At 39.5% G+C, this 12,178-nt stretch overlaps 1 long non-coding RNA gene across 13 annotated transcripts in view; it reads right to left on the bottom strand.

The window, feature by feature from the left end:
• Positions 1–127: 127 nt before the first annotated feature.
• The window catches only part of LOC148221696 (uncharacterized), a 32,846-nt gene continuing 20,795 nt past the window's right edge, over positions 128–12,178 (bottom strand). For 11 of the 13 annotated variants that reach the window (XR_015807505.1, XR_015807504.1, XR_015807513.1 and 8 more), the window contains 3 exons: positions 7,313–7,422; positions 6,402–6,568; positions 128–2,950 (listed from right to left, as the gene is read on the bottom strand). This is a non-coding gene — a long non-coding RNA (uncharacterized LOC148221696). The remainder of the gene's footprint in view (positions 2,951–6,401; positions 6,569–7,312; positions 7,423–12,178) is intronic. The other 2 variants (XR_015807511.1, XR_015807507.1) reach the window with 2 other exon arrangements.

Here is a 12,178-nt window from a genome sequence, read left to right as displayed (position 1 = left end):
GGGGCCAGAGGCCATGGGCGGGGCCGGGGGCCATGGGCGGGGCCCGGTTCAGGTGCGCGGGGCCCCAGCGCGGCTGCGCGAGGCGGGGCCGAGGACATTTAAGGCCCGGAAAGGCGCTCGCCCGCCATTTGCTCACTCAGAGCAGGGGGGTGGAGGGATCTGTGTGTCCGGACTCCCCCTTCGGGGTGCGGCGGCTTCGCCTTCCCCTTTTGTCCCCTCCTCTACCCCTCCTTCCTTCTCCTCGTGTTCCTCTGCTTCTTTCCCTTTACTCCCTCTTCTCTCTAGCCCCCAAATTCTTCCAGCCTTCGCCCCAACCCCCCACACTCCTTCTTCTCCTGTCCTGACCCAGTTAACCCTTTCTATTCCCTTCTCCCCCTCCTCCGTCCACTTTCCTTCTTCCCCCTTTGTGGGCTTTCTCTTCCCCGCCCGCTTCCCTCCGCACCCTGATCCCCCCTCTCTACCCCTCTTCATTCCCCCCCCGCCCCAGTCTCTCCTTTCTCCCCGTCCTCTCCTCTCCTTCATTCCCCGCAGCCGCGGGCACATTGATCTGGGGGGCTGTGACTGGGATTCCAGCAGGGAATTAATTGTTGCACAAATAAAAACTTCCAGGGAGCAGCACTGACAAGGCTGGGAGCTGCTGCTTCACCACACGGTGTCAGCAACAGAGAGAAAACACAAAATGTGTATCCAAAAACGAGGAAAAATGATTCCTCCCGCTTTTAGTGGGACCAGGGTTAATCCTGCCCTGGAAAGACAAAGAATTTCTCCCTCAGACCCCAGGATTCCAGGAAGGATTCTAGGAAGGAAAGGCAGGAAGGAAGGAAGCCTCTGCCTCAGCTGCTGGGAACAGCACAGGTCCTGCTGCTCCTGGGGACCCCAAACAAAATTTTAAACCCCATAAAACTACCAAAAAACGTAGCTATAAGCAAAGAAACTAAATAAGGAAAGGTTAAATATCAAATACAGAAAAAAAAAAAAAAAGGAAATTTATTGTGGAATATCAAGTCTCCCAAGCAGAGGGAAATAGACTCATGAATACATTCTCTCAATATCTGAGAATTTTATCCAGGTGCAGCTCTACACTGCTGAGTTTCACAAATTCACCACCCCTTCAGAAATATGCTAGACTCACACAAGTGAAAACTAACCCAACATGCCATCATTACTATCTTTAGCACTTTTTCTCCTTAAAAAACTTAGAACCATGAGTTTGAACAAACAAACACCTTTAAAAAAACCCAAACAAACAGGTATCAGGTTCATGCAGACAACACTTAAACTCCCACAGATCTAAGCTAAGGGTGACATCCAGTGGAAATACAGTCTACATCCTCTTGATGGCTGTAGCTCAGATGAAACCTATCATACCACATGTTATGCATATTCAGAAAGATATGCCTGTCTTATGTTATACATGTCACTGGGAAGGCAAAGGTGTGCAAGAATGAAAAGTAGTATTGGATTTTCACAGAGATGAAAGTTGTGCCATACCCTGATTCATTTGGTCAGACAAAATTCTTCATCAAAGGTTCACCAAAAGAAATTCTCTGCTTTATAGTTCACTATTAAACCAGGTAGATTTTGCACAAAAATATAACATGCTTCTGATGCTACATTTGCACAGGTATTTATTGTCATTAATAATTAAGCTACCTTTGGTAACACACTGTCCAACTTCCCAATGGCAATTAATATTATGAGTTAAGAGAGATAATGATGGAAACTGCTATGTTTTGATCAAATGGAGCTGAACTGGGAACAAGTTGATAAAGGCTGGCAAACTGATTTTTTCTTTTGTTTTTTAAACAAGATGGAAAAAAATCCCTTGTATGTGAACAAGCCTGTTCCTCCAATTTGTCTCTTTGGCTAACACCCCTCTGGATTGAAGAAAAAAACGCAAGGAATTACATTTCACAGAGTCACAGATACTTCCTTCTGAGGGAGATGCTAATATTTAAACAAGGGGAGATGTGTTCCATGTCACCAGCAACCTTTTCCCTACTTTCTTTCAAACACAGGAAGGGAGATCAGCCATCCATGATGCTGAAGAGTTCCAACACACTGGAACTCACTCCATTATTCTCTGGCCAGACTGGGAAGAAAGCTTCTCAGTGCTCTGGCTCCATTTTCACTGTTTCCCTTGTTGCTTGATGAGTCCAAAGTCTGCGATGGGCAAAATAGGAAAGGTCACTGTTGGCTGCACCAAACCCCATCAGCCTGGGCTGAACTTTCACACACCCAGTTTGTCAGTGAAAGCTGACAAAAGAATTGAAAGAGAAACTACATGGGACAGAGGGCAGCAAGTTAGAAGTAAAGAAAGAGGTTTGTAATCAGATTTAAAGGATTTGGTTTTAAAAGATGACGGGAATTTAATTTCACTTAGGAAAGTGCATCACCTAGGGACAAACCAAAAGAAGGAACTGTATATATTAAACGTGACAACTGTACTGCAAAGTTGGTGAAAAGAACAAATGAGGCTCCCTGAAGCCATTGCCATTAAGTTACCAGCACACACTGACAATATAAAAAGAACAAATGGGTACAAAGATTCATTGCCCACAGAGAAAAAGAATCACAAAATACAATGTAACTGTCAAGACAGGTTTCTGTTATTGCTAAAAGAAATCCTGGGAAGTACAATCTGTGTATCCTTACTCATACTTCTGAAGCTTTGAGGGTCAAGCACTCACTGAGGTGAGAGCCCCAGGTTTTCACAGAACCTCATGTAGACAAATCTGAACAGGGATCCTATAACTACTCACCACAAAACAAAGAAGGAGAATTTTAAAGTATCCATGCTTTCCCTCAATTATTTTCTCTGTGTCAAGGAATGTGGCCTGAAACATTATGAATAGCACTGTGCAGAAATTCGTTGTGCTTTACTTGTCAAAACAGCTTCAGAGGGAATGCAAGTCAGACTTGCTTTTTCACAGCAAGAATTCCACTGGAACTATAATTAAATATAGAAGAAGCAAGATAAATCTGCCACTGGCACCAGGAAAAACTCAAAACCCATCACAAAAATAACAACAAAATATAAAAGAGGACACGAGTCTTCTCACAATGGAAAGGTCTTTAAATGGACTGGGAAACAGGTTCAATTTGCTGATAGAACACTGCACATTAAGTAACAACATTGAGTGGCTGTTTTAAGGGGCATAAATTGTCCAGAAATGCCCTGTCCTATTCCACTGCCAATCAAAGTGAGGGTCTCTGGAAAATACCACTACAGGAACAGTCACTGCAGATTGCTTGTGCTGAAACAAAAGCAAAGTTATTTAAATAGCAGTTACAGCCTTGATCTACTGCTTTAGCCTTACTGTTAACAGTGCAAGTTAATGAATTCTGTGAAGAAAATAAGAGTGTGACAAAGTTTTGGGACATTGGGGTGGCTTTTTTGATTTGTGTTTTGGTGGTTTCATTTTTTTTTTTAATTATTCTTTTTTTTTTGTGGTGGTAGTGATAGGCTTTTGTTTGTTCAGCTTTTTTTAAATTTTCTTTGTTCAGTTTTTGTTGCTTTTTTTTTTTTCCTGGTTTTTTTTTGTATATGTATTGCAGCAGCATCTAAAAGCATAATTAGAACTTAGAGCTCCATTAGACTAGCAAAGCAAAACATTCAAATAGAAATAGTTCCCTGCAGAGTTCATTTAAAAGGGGGCTGGGAAGCAGCTCCTGTGAAAAATGTCATAAAAGCAGTTCCAAAGACATAGTCATAATTTGTCTTCAAAATATTTCAGATCTTCATTTAAAAGTTGTGGATTTCACTTTGGCCTAGACTTTTTCAGCAAAATATTCTAAGCATGCAAAAAATATTTGTTTATAAAAAGAAGTTCTATACTTATTCATTACTCAAAAATACATAAACTCATTAAACACAAGATATAATTAGAGGATGGAACAAACACTATGAGGCAGACAAAAATTGTTCACATAACTACTGAAGTTTGGTACTTAATCTTTTGAGGGATCTGTATTTTAATATTTGCCTTATTGCAGCCTGGGTTTCACTTAAACTGCCAGGCTCTCAAAGGCCAGCTATTCCTAACCTAAAACCCAGTTCCTCTTTGAGCAAGCTAACTAACCACATATAATAATAATTTGTACACATGAGCAGAACAGAGGCTGAACATCAAATCATGATCCAAAACTTTGTTTGAACATGAAGATTATAGAGAAAGCAACCAAAAGTCTAAATGTTAATGACTCTTCTCTTACATGCTTTTGAGAAATCTACATGATAAGGAATTGAAATACTCTGTATGCTATTTTACCACTGAAATGTCCTAAACTTTTTGGAAGAATGTTCATGCTGCAATCAAAAGTTTTGTGATTCAAAGAATCCAAGGCCAAAAGCCCCAAGGACTTAACAGTCTGCACAATTTTATCCTCTGACTGTATTAACATAGTGCTCTGGATAACAGAACAAAACCACATAATACTGAAGAATATTGATAGAGAGATTTAATTCCTTATATTCAGTCTATTAACTCAGCCATTATCCACAGTGAGAATATACACTATGTTGTAGCAGAAAACGGCAAAAATGTATTCTATTAATCTGTAAGTGGAAATAATTCTCTTAGGGAGAATTTAAACTATTTTAATTTATTCCAAATTGTGCCAAAGGCCAGCTGCACAAAAACTTGTATAAAAGTGCCAGCTCACCACTGGTATCTATTCCTTACAAACCTTCCTTGGGTGCACCAACAGCCCTTAAATGCCCAAGCAGTCTGGTCTGGGAGCTGCAGCCCCAGGGCCTGGATGTGGGACTGCTCTGGGGACAACAAGGGCACTGTCCTGTCCTGCCTGGGCCATCCTCCCTCATGGGACACCACAGCTCTGTGCTGCCAGCTTCTCCAAATCATAACTTATCTCCTCAGGAAGGGTGAAGCCTCCATCTGTTTGATCTCAGTGGCCAAGATGTCAGTTAAAAGCTATAAACAGGATTCCACTTTACACAGCTACAGCAATTTCCTTTCTTTACCATTAAGAATTTGTCTGCCTTTTCACTCCAATTAACTTGCCGGTTCATCCCAGCCCTCCACTTGAAAACACTAAAGACAACAAGTTGGGAATAATTGGAATAAAAGCAGAGGTTGCAGTCAGTGGCCAAGGCTTGCCAGAGGCCAGCCCTTGCTCAAGGAGGGAAGTGCTGCCCACCCCAGCAGGCATCAGCTAAAGAGCCTTTGATCACACCCACCATGGCACCACCACTGCACAGATTCAATAACAGCCAAACATCTGGGAAAGGAGTTGATGCTTCAATGATTCCATGGCAAATGAGAAGACTAAAATCACAAATTATTAGTTGAATCTGGCCCAAGTGTCAGGTAGAATGTTCTTTATTTCACAACAAGGACTTGCAGCATTTTCTTTGGACTGAAACTCTTAGAAATGTTAATATATCACTGTGCTATTCTGTGAACATGCCAGTGAAAATGTTCCATTTTACAGACCCATTCAAATGTAACTCCAGAGTACAAAGCAGCTAAGTAGGCAGAATTGAAATATTTTAATAAACAAAATTAGGTGACAAATGAGAAAAAATTCAGTAAAGGATTAAACTCAGCAAGCTGGAAACCATTCTGCAACATTCAGCAGAAGCTGCACTATTGCAAAGAAAATAATTCAAGGCTTCTTGGGCCCAGTAGAAGGATTACATGTGACAGAGCAACCCAGCATCTCGTTAATGATTCTTACATTTGTTATTGGTGATAGAAATTTTACTGGAAGCCAAAACAAAAACTCGAGGTATTCTTCATCTCAGACAGATGCTCTATTGAGTGGAATATAGAAATAGCACACATTTTCTTGATGGCATAAATAGAATTACATATGCCTTGAAACCTTCTTTCCACATATTTACTCAAAAGAATAACAAATCCATTAGTTTCTAGTGCTCAATTTGTCAAAACTGAGAGTGTTTTAATCATACAGGGGAACTTTCAACTACAAAAACAAGCCAAAAATGGCATTCCACATGCCAACAGAAAGCACTTGTATTTTCAGAACTGCAATTTAGACATGAAACTTTGAAAAAAATCATGTTTTTTAACACCTGATCTTTTGGGAGTATCAATAAAATTCAGGCTTTTACTCTAAAATACTGAAAATGTAAAAGCAGAAGACAGCCGTGAAAAGACAAAAAGCATAAAATCCAAAATGTTTCAATATGCTACATTCTTCCACTATAATCTTCTGACAGTGGGTTGGTGTTTTTAAGGGATTGAAGGTCAAAAAAGGCCTGCAACGTTCAGCAGAAGCAAGGACAGGATGCCAGGAAATACATTACATGTGTGCTTCCTGTAGTCTTACTTTCAATATTGAATGTTACAAGGAAACAGGCATGGCATTTTTACATATTTTTACCCATTAAACACAATCCTCCACTGTAAACTTACCAGAAAAAAAGGTGGTTGCAAACTGAGATCCTCATGTAGATGCTGAAATGTCTCATTTCTCCCTCCCTAATACAGCTCCAGGTATGACATCATTCCACAGTATTTGTTACCTCCTGGATAATGGTGTTCTTTCTCTGCCTCAATGCTGGAAAGTACTTCAAGGGTAACTTTTGGGAATATACAAATTCATATACAAATACTTTTGGGAATATACAAATTAACCTCACACCTGCCAACAGCTCTGCATGAAGTGGAGACTGATCTGGTTTTTCTACCCCTCACAGTTGGCAGCTCCAACAAATTTTAACCACGTTTGTGAAACATCTAGCAGAGAATTTTATGTCTTGCAAAAATAGCAGCATTTGACATGAGACCATGAACAGGCCTCCTAGAGAGGCAATGTGACAGGAAGTTAATTTAAAAACTTCCCCAATTAAGTGTTCTTTACTTCAGATAATTAGATAATTGCCTGAGTAGTAAACATGTCCAAGAGAGTAATCAAACAATTGGAGTAACAAGGAGACAAATGCTGTCATTGTTAAATGGAAAGTTAATTTAAAATCAGCTGCTCTATCAGCAAGACCTGTTTTAAAATGGTGTACTGATACTATTAAATGAAAGACAAATATTTGGCATAAAACATGCTCAAACTGTTCACACTGCACAATAACATTCTTAATAAATAACTGAATAAACCTGAGTCAAGCTCAGTCGGGTGCCTCTGAGAAACTGGAGCCTCATTACCAATATCATTATCTAAAACTAATTAGTAGTTGGTGATTGTAGCCTGCTGGCACTAGGAAGCTGATTAACATTCTTCAGAAACAAACAGGGCTGGGCTGGGGGAGGAGAGGGATATTTCCCTTTTGCTTCAGACTCAAAGAGCAGAAATGGAATTAAATATTTAATACCTGTGCACATTGCAGCTCAGTTTCTTTCATTAATCTGTATAATGGGCTGGTATTTGATGTGCTTGAGGCATTTTCATTGCTTGACATACCTTGAGTTCAGAATTTTTTGCCTGGTTGAATGACAGAAACAGAAATCTTAAAGTGCAATTAAATATTTTATTACCATTGTTTAATTAAATAAATACTGGATTAACTTGTCAAATCAGATTTCACTGCCATGCTAGAACATAATTTTCATTTTTCTTTATGAATGTTATCTATGTCTAAATACTGTGATGATTAGTATAATTACTTTAAATAGTACTGGATGCAATCAAGAGAGAGGGATGGACCAATTACTAAGTATTCCACAGAAAACAGTTATTTTAATTTCCCTAATAATTTGCTGTATTACTCTTTTCCTAATTTTTTAACTGAAGAATGAGTCCATTTAAAAATCCTAAACTGAAGTTTAGGTTAAAATTAAATTCCATACCAGAAGCAAGTCCTGCAGTGTGTCAAAAGTCCAAGTCTCTAATTTAGTGGACATAATTAGAACCAGATCTGCAAGTAAACTTTCAACAGCTGAGATATCTGTACTGGAAAATTTTCTTTCTGCTCCTATGCAGCCACCTTGTAAACCTGTGTTGTTATAAATAGTAAATGTGAAGCCCTAACACAGTGAAAGCTCAGATGAGCAAGGGGTGAAGTTTCCCTTGTATCTGCTGGGTTCTCTACGGTCAGGTACACACACCTGTACAGAGATAGGAACGTGCAGACACAGATCGAGTATGGAGAGAAGACAGACCTGGGGACTGTGCTGGAAACAAAGCTGGGTTATTTTTCTCTCCTTGTTTTGGTTAATATTCTGAAGCACTAGGCTGAGAGCTGAGACAAGTCCGTGCACTACTGACCTCCAGTGAACCAGGTGCTCAGCACCATGATCAAAATCTTCAAGGCCACTTCTCTAGTTTCAATATCTCCCTTTGTGTGGTTGGGAGATTATCCCCTCTAAATTAATGAACTGGCAGAAAACTGACATTTGTGCAGCCCTAAGCACACAAAAATACACATTAGCATTATAAAGCACACTAATTTTTGACAGGAGAAGTTATTTAAAGCAACAAGTAATATGACACAAAGGAAAAGCAGGATGCTGTACCTAAAAGTCTTTATTTCTGTCATACCCTAAATAATAGACATTTTGTTTAAAGTAATTTATTCATAAGATTAATTACAACGCTCACGTAATGCATGTGACATTCAAAATGTGCCTAGGTGCAAAAAATACACAACTAGCACAAAATGCTTCTACAAAGTGGTGAGCAGTACCAATAAAACTAAGCTGAACAAATTGAAAATGCTGCAGAAGTTTCTTAAGCTTTGGATTTTAATCATAAGTCTGTAATAATAATGCTCAGCCTCAGAAGAAATGTTCACTATTTTTATAAAGCAACTGAAACAAATTACAGACCAGGTATTTCTGATTAGTTTAGAGTCATAGTATTACTTATATTAGTATCATATTAGTATACAAGTAATAGTATTACTTATTAATATTATGAGAGTAATAATTTACTACAAGATGGAAACCTTTTCTACAAATACATGTCTGAATGCTGAAGAATTGCACAGTTTGAGTGCCTGCATTCCATAATTCTAACCTGGCTTAGGAGGACATCATGTGGCAGAATAATATATGAACAGACACTGCAACTCTCCCACAAAAACCCCTCCTTCTACAGCTGCTGCCCCTTGCAGCCAAAAATATTCAATATTGCCAAGAGACTCGGTGAATGTAGCAGAGTCCAAAATCGGATATCAGGATACAGTGATTATTATTAAGGTGATTATTAAGAGGATCTGCAATTCTGATACAAAGGTGAGGGTGAATGACTGGACTCAGAGGAGGTTTCCTCAGCTACCAAGCCCTAAGCAGCCATTTTAAAATTTTGGGAGCACACAGCCCCATTTATAATATTAAATTTCCCCCTTCTATGCTCTTAGATCAAACTGCCTTTACCAGAGCCCTACCAAAAGCAGGAATTTGTGCAAATGTGACCTAAAAGCATCAGTAAGGAACTCCAAGGAATATATGAAAGAGCCCCATGCTACGTCATCAGTAAAATCTCTCATGAACAACTCCATGATTACTAGCACTTGAATCAAATATTAGAGTTCCAGAGAGGTATTTCTGGAATTTGTGCTGCATTTATCTAAAAATTCATTTGATCTCCCTTGCCAGAGGCTGATAGTAGATTCTTAGAATATCAGATGAAGGTGGAATCTACCTACACAATAATTTTTTAATTTAAAAATAATCTGCTTAATTTATAATACCAGTCATAAATTATGGAATCAATTCAGAATGTTATGGTATCAGTCCAGGAAATAAGAACTGAAAGGAGAAAGAACAATTTAATGGCATGGCTAACAGTGGGCACAGTTAGAAATTCACCACTGAATACAACAGAATTTGTGAATGAAGGGAAAAAAAATCTGAAAAAGAGTATTTTAAGGAGATTTTTGTCATTCCTGTTTCTGCCAGAAGACAGAGGCTTGGGCCATGCTATTTCCTTTCATAAAAGCCCTGAGATGAGCTCAGTTGGTCAGAGCATGGTGCTAACACCAAGACTGTGGGTTTGATCCTGGTGTGAACCATCCACCTAAGAGCTGGGCTTGATGATCTTCTGGGTCCCTTCCAACTCAATATTCTGTGATCATAGAATCTTTCTTAAAGGCTTCTTTTCACTGATTTAGAAAAACTATCATAGAGACAGTAACACTGCTTTTCAATGCATTCTAAACTTAAATCCTTCCTGTGGACGAGAAGAATTCTGCAATGCTGACTCCAAACACACAACTGAGATGTGCTGAAATATTTCTATTTACAAAGCCTTTGTAATCAGTCTCAGTCTGTTCATACTCAGGTAATCCAGACACTTCTTCCCTTACTACAATATCATTCAGCAACCCTGGATATTCCACCCTATCCCTACATTCTTCATGTAATATAAACTGACAAAATAAGTTTGTGCATTCCCATAACTCAACTCAGTGAGAAATCCTAGACTTATTTGAAACAAACCTCCCCAGAAGAGTTCTGACAACACAAGAAATTGCACCAGCAAATTTGCAAGCTGGGAGACACTTCCAAGCACAGATCAATTAGCCATGAAGGCTGAGCAAAATAATTGTGTTTGTAATCAGTGGGGTCCCAGAGCAGCATTCTGGCAAGAGCAACTGGAAAAAAACACCTCCACACCGTATTTTCATGTGGATATCTTGGGAAAAAAAACCCCTCACTTAGCAGCAGTGAGGAGAGCTGAGGCCTTTCAAGTTCATTAACAGCATTTTTTAAACAATGCAGGATATTTCAGAGCAGGTGAGATGCATGACAAAGCATTTTCAAGACCAAGTTTGGATGTTTTTAAAGGCACTTTATAAGATGTGATGAATTCTGCAGCAGAGAGGTGGATTCTGTGATCTAATGAGTCACTTCCAGTCTCACATTCCTGTTCTGCAGGCAGAGATTGGGAAAGTATAGGGAAAATAACAGTAAGCAACTTATAGCAAGACCACAGCTGTTCACTGCCTTGGTCAAAATCAAACTTAAGTACAAAATAAAAGAAACCTGCTTTTTGAGTTGAAAAAGACAGAGAAAAAGGGAAAGCTGCATGGTTAAAATCACACCATATAAAATGGGACATAGGATCACTAAGTCTGCTGGTGGCTACATTAAGTAAAACTCATTACTGAATAAAAAAATAAAATTGTCGTTATCTGCTCTCATCAAACCTGCTGTGGAGAAGTCAACAGTATAAAATGATTCTTCTGTCATTCTTGTTTACTTCCTGCTTTAACTGCTTTTGTCTTCTCCTAGGCAAATACATCAATAGGTAGAATACTTCTAAGGAAGAAAAAACCCAGTATCCATGCAAGCACACGGGTGTTGCAGAGAAGACCTCTATTTAAACAACAGATCCCTGCACATCTATTGAAGTGTAACAACAGAAGGACTGCAGAGACTGTGCCACCAGAGCATCATTTTAACTCAGTGAAAGGGAAAAGGGAAACAGAAGAGTATTTACAAGTGAACATACTGCTCTTAGAACCCTGAAGGAACACTTCTCAAGGTCCAGCTAACAAATACTCCCTGTGAGGGACAGAAATCTCTGCACACCAGTGAGGGAGATTGCACAGTGGGATTTCAGCCTCACCTGCCCCCATCAGTCCTGTCTGGTACAGCCAGGAGGATAAAATGCAAAAAGGAGGAATGTAAATTTCTTCAGTCTCAGTGCTCAGACAACAAGGAAAAGGTTCTTATCAGCCGGTATCCAAAATAAGCCAAGGTCAGGTTTCCGGGATCCCGGCTGCAGAGGGCACTTGAGCTCACAAGCCTGTGCCATTCTCACATCTCCCGGCTCCCTCCAGCCTCCTGATTTACATCTCCCACCTGCTGGGTAACCCAACACTCCCCAGCAGGAAGATTTGTCTCATGGATTGCTGTTTCCAACACTGGGATTGTTGAAGTTCCAAAGCTCAGGTGGCTGTTCCAGCTGTCTGGGGCAGGACTGTGCAGTCTCGCTTGGCAGGTGTTTTGAAAGGATTTTTCATCTCATCCTTTCGGCAGTTGGGCGAAAAATTTCTCGAGCATCTGGGATGACATGTATTTGGGGTTTTACACTTAGTCAAAAAGATATTTATCCAACAGATGGAAACATGACAAACTAGTCTCTAAAGTAAGCATGTCTTGTGAAAATCTCACGCCTGAGTCAATATCCGTAGCTGGCAGGAGAGTGTTACGATTTTAAAAGTGTCATTGCACACAACTGAGAAAATGTCAGAATCAATCTTCCCTCTTCTTTAAATAAAAAATCTGTTGAT

This window comes from Sturnus vulgaris, chromosome 18 (genome assembly GCF_052056855.1).
Source record: "Sturnus vulgaris isolate bStuVul1 chromosome 18, bStuVul1.hap1, whole genome shotgun sequence".
Classification (NCBI taxonomy): domain Eukaryota; kingdom Metazoa; phylum Chordata; class Aves; order Passeriformes; family Sturnidae; genus Sturnus; species Sturnus vulgaris.
Note: the sequence above shows the minus strand (reverse complement) of the source record. Positions and strands in the feature narration are given on the sequence as shown.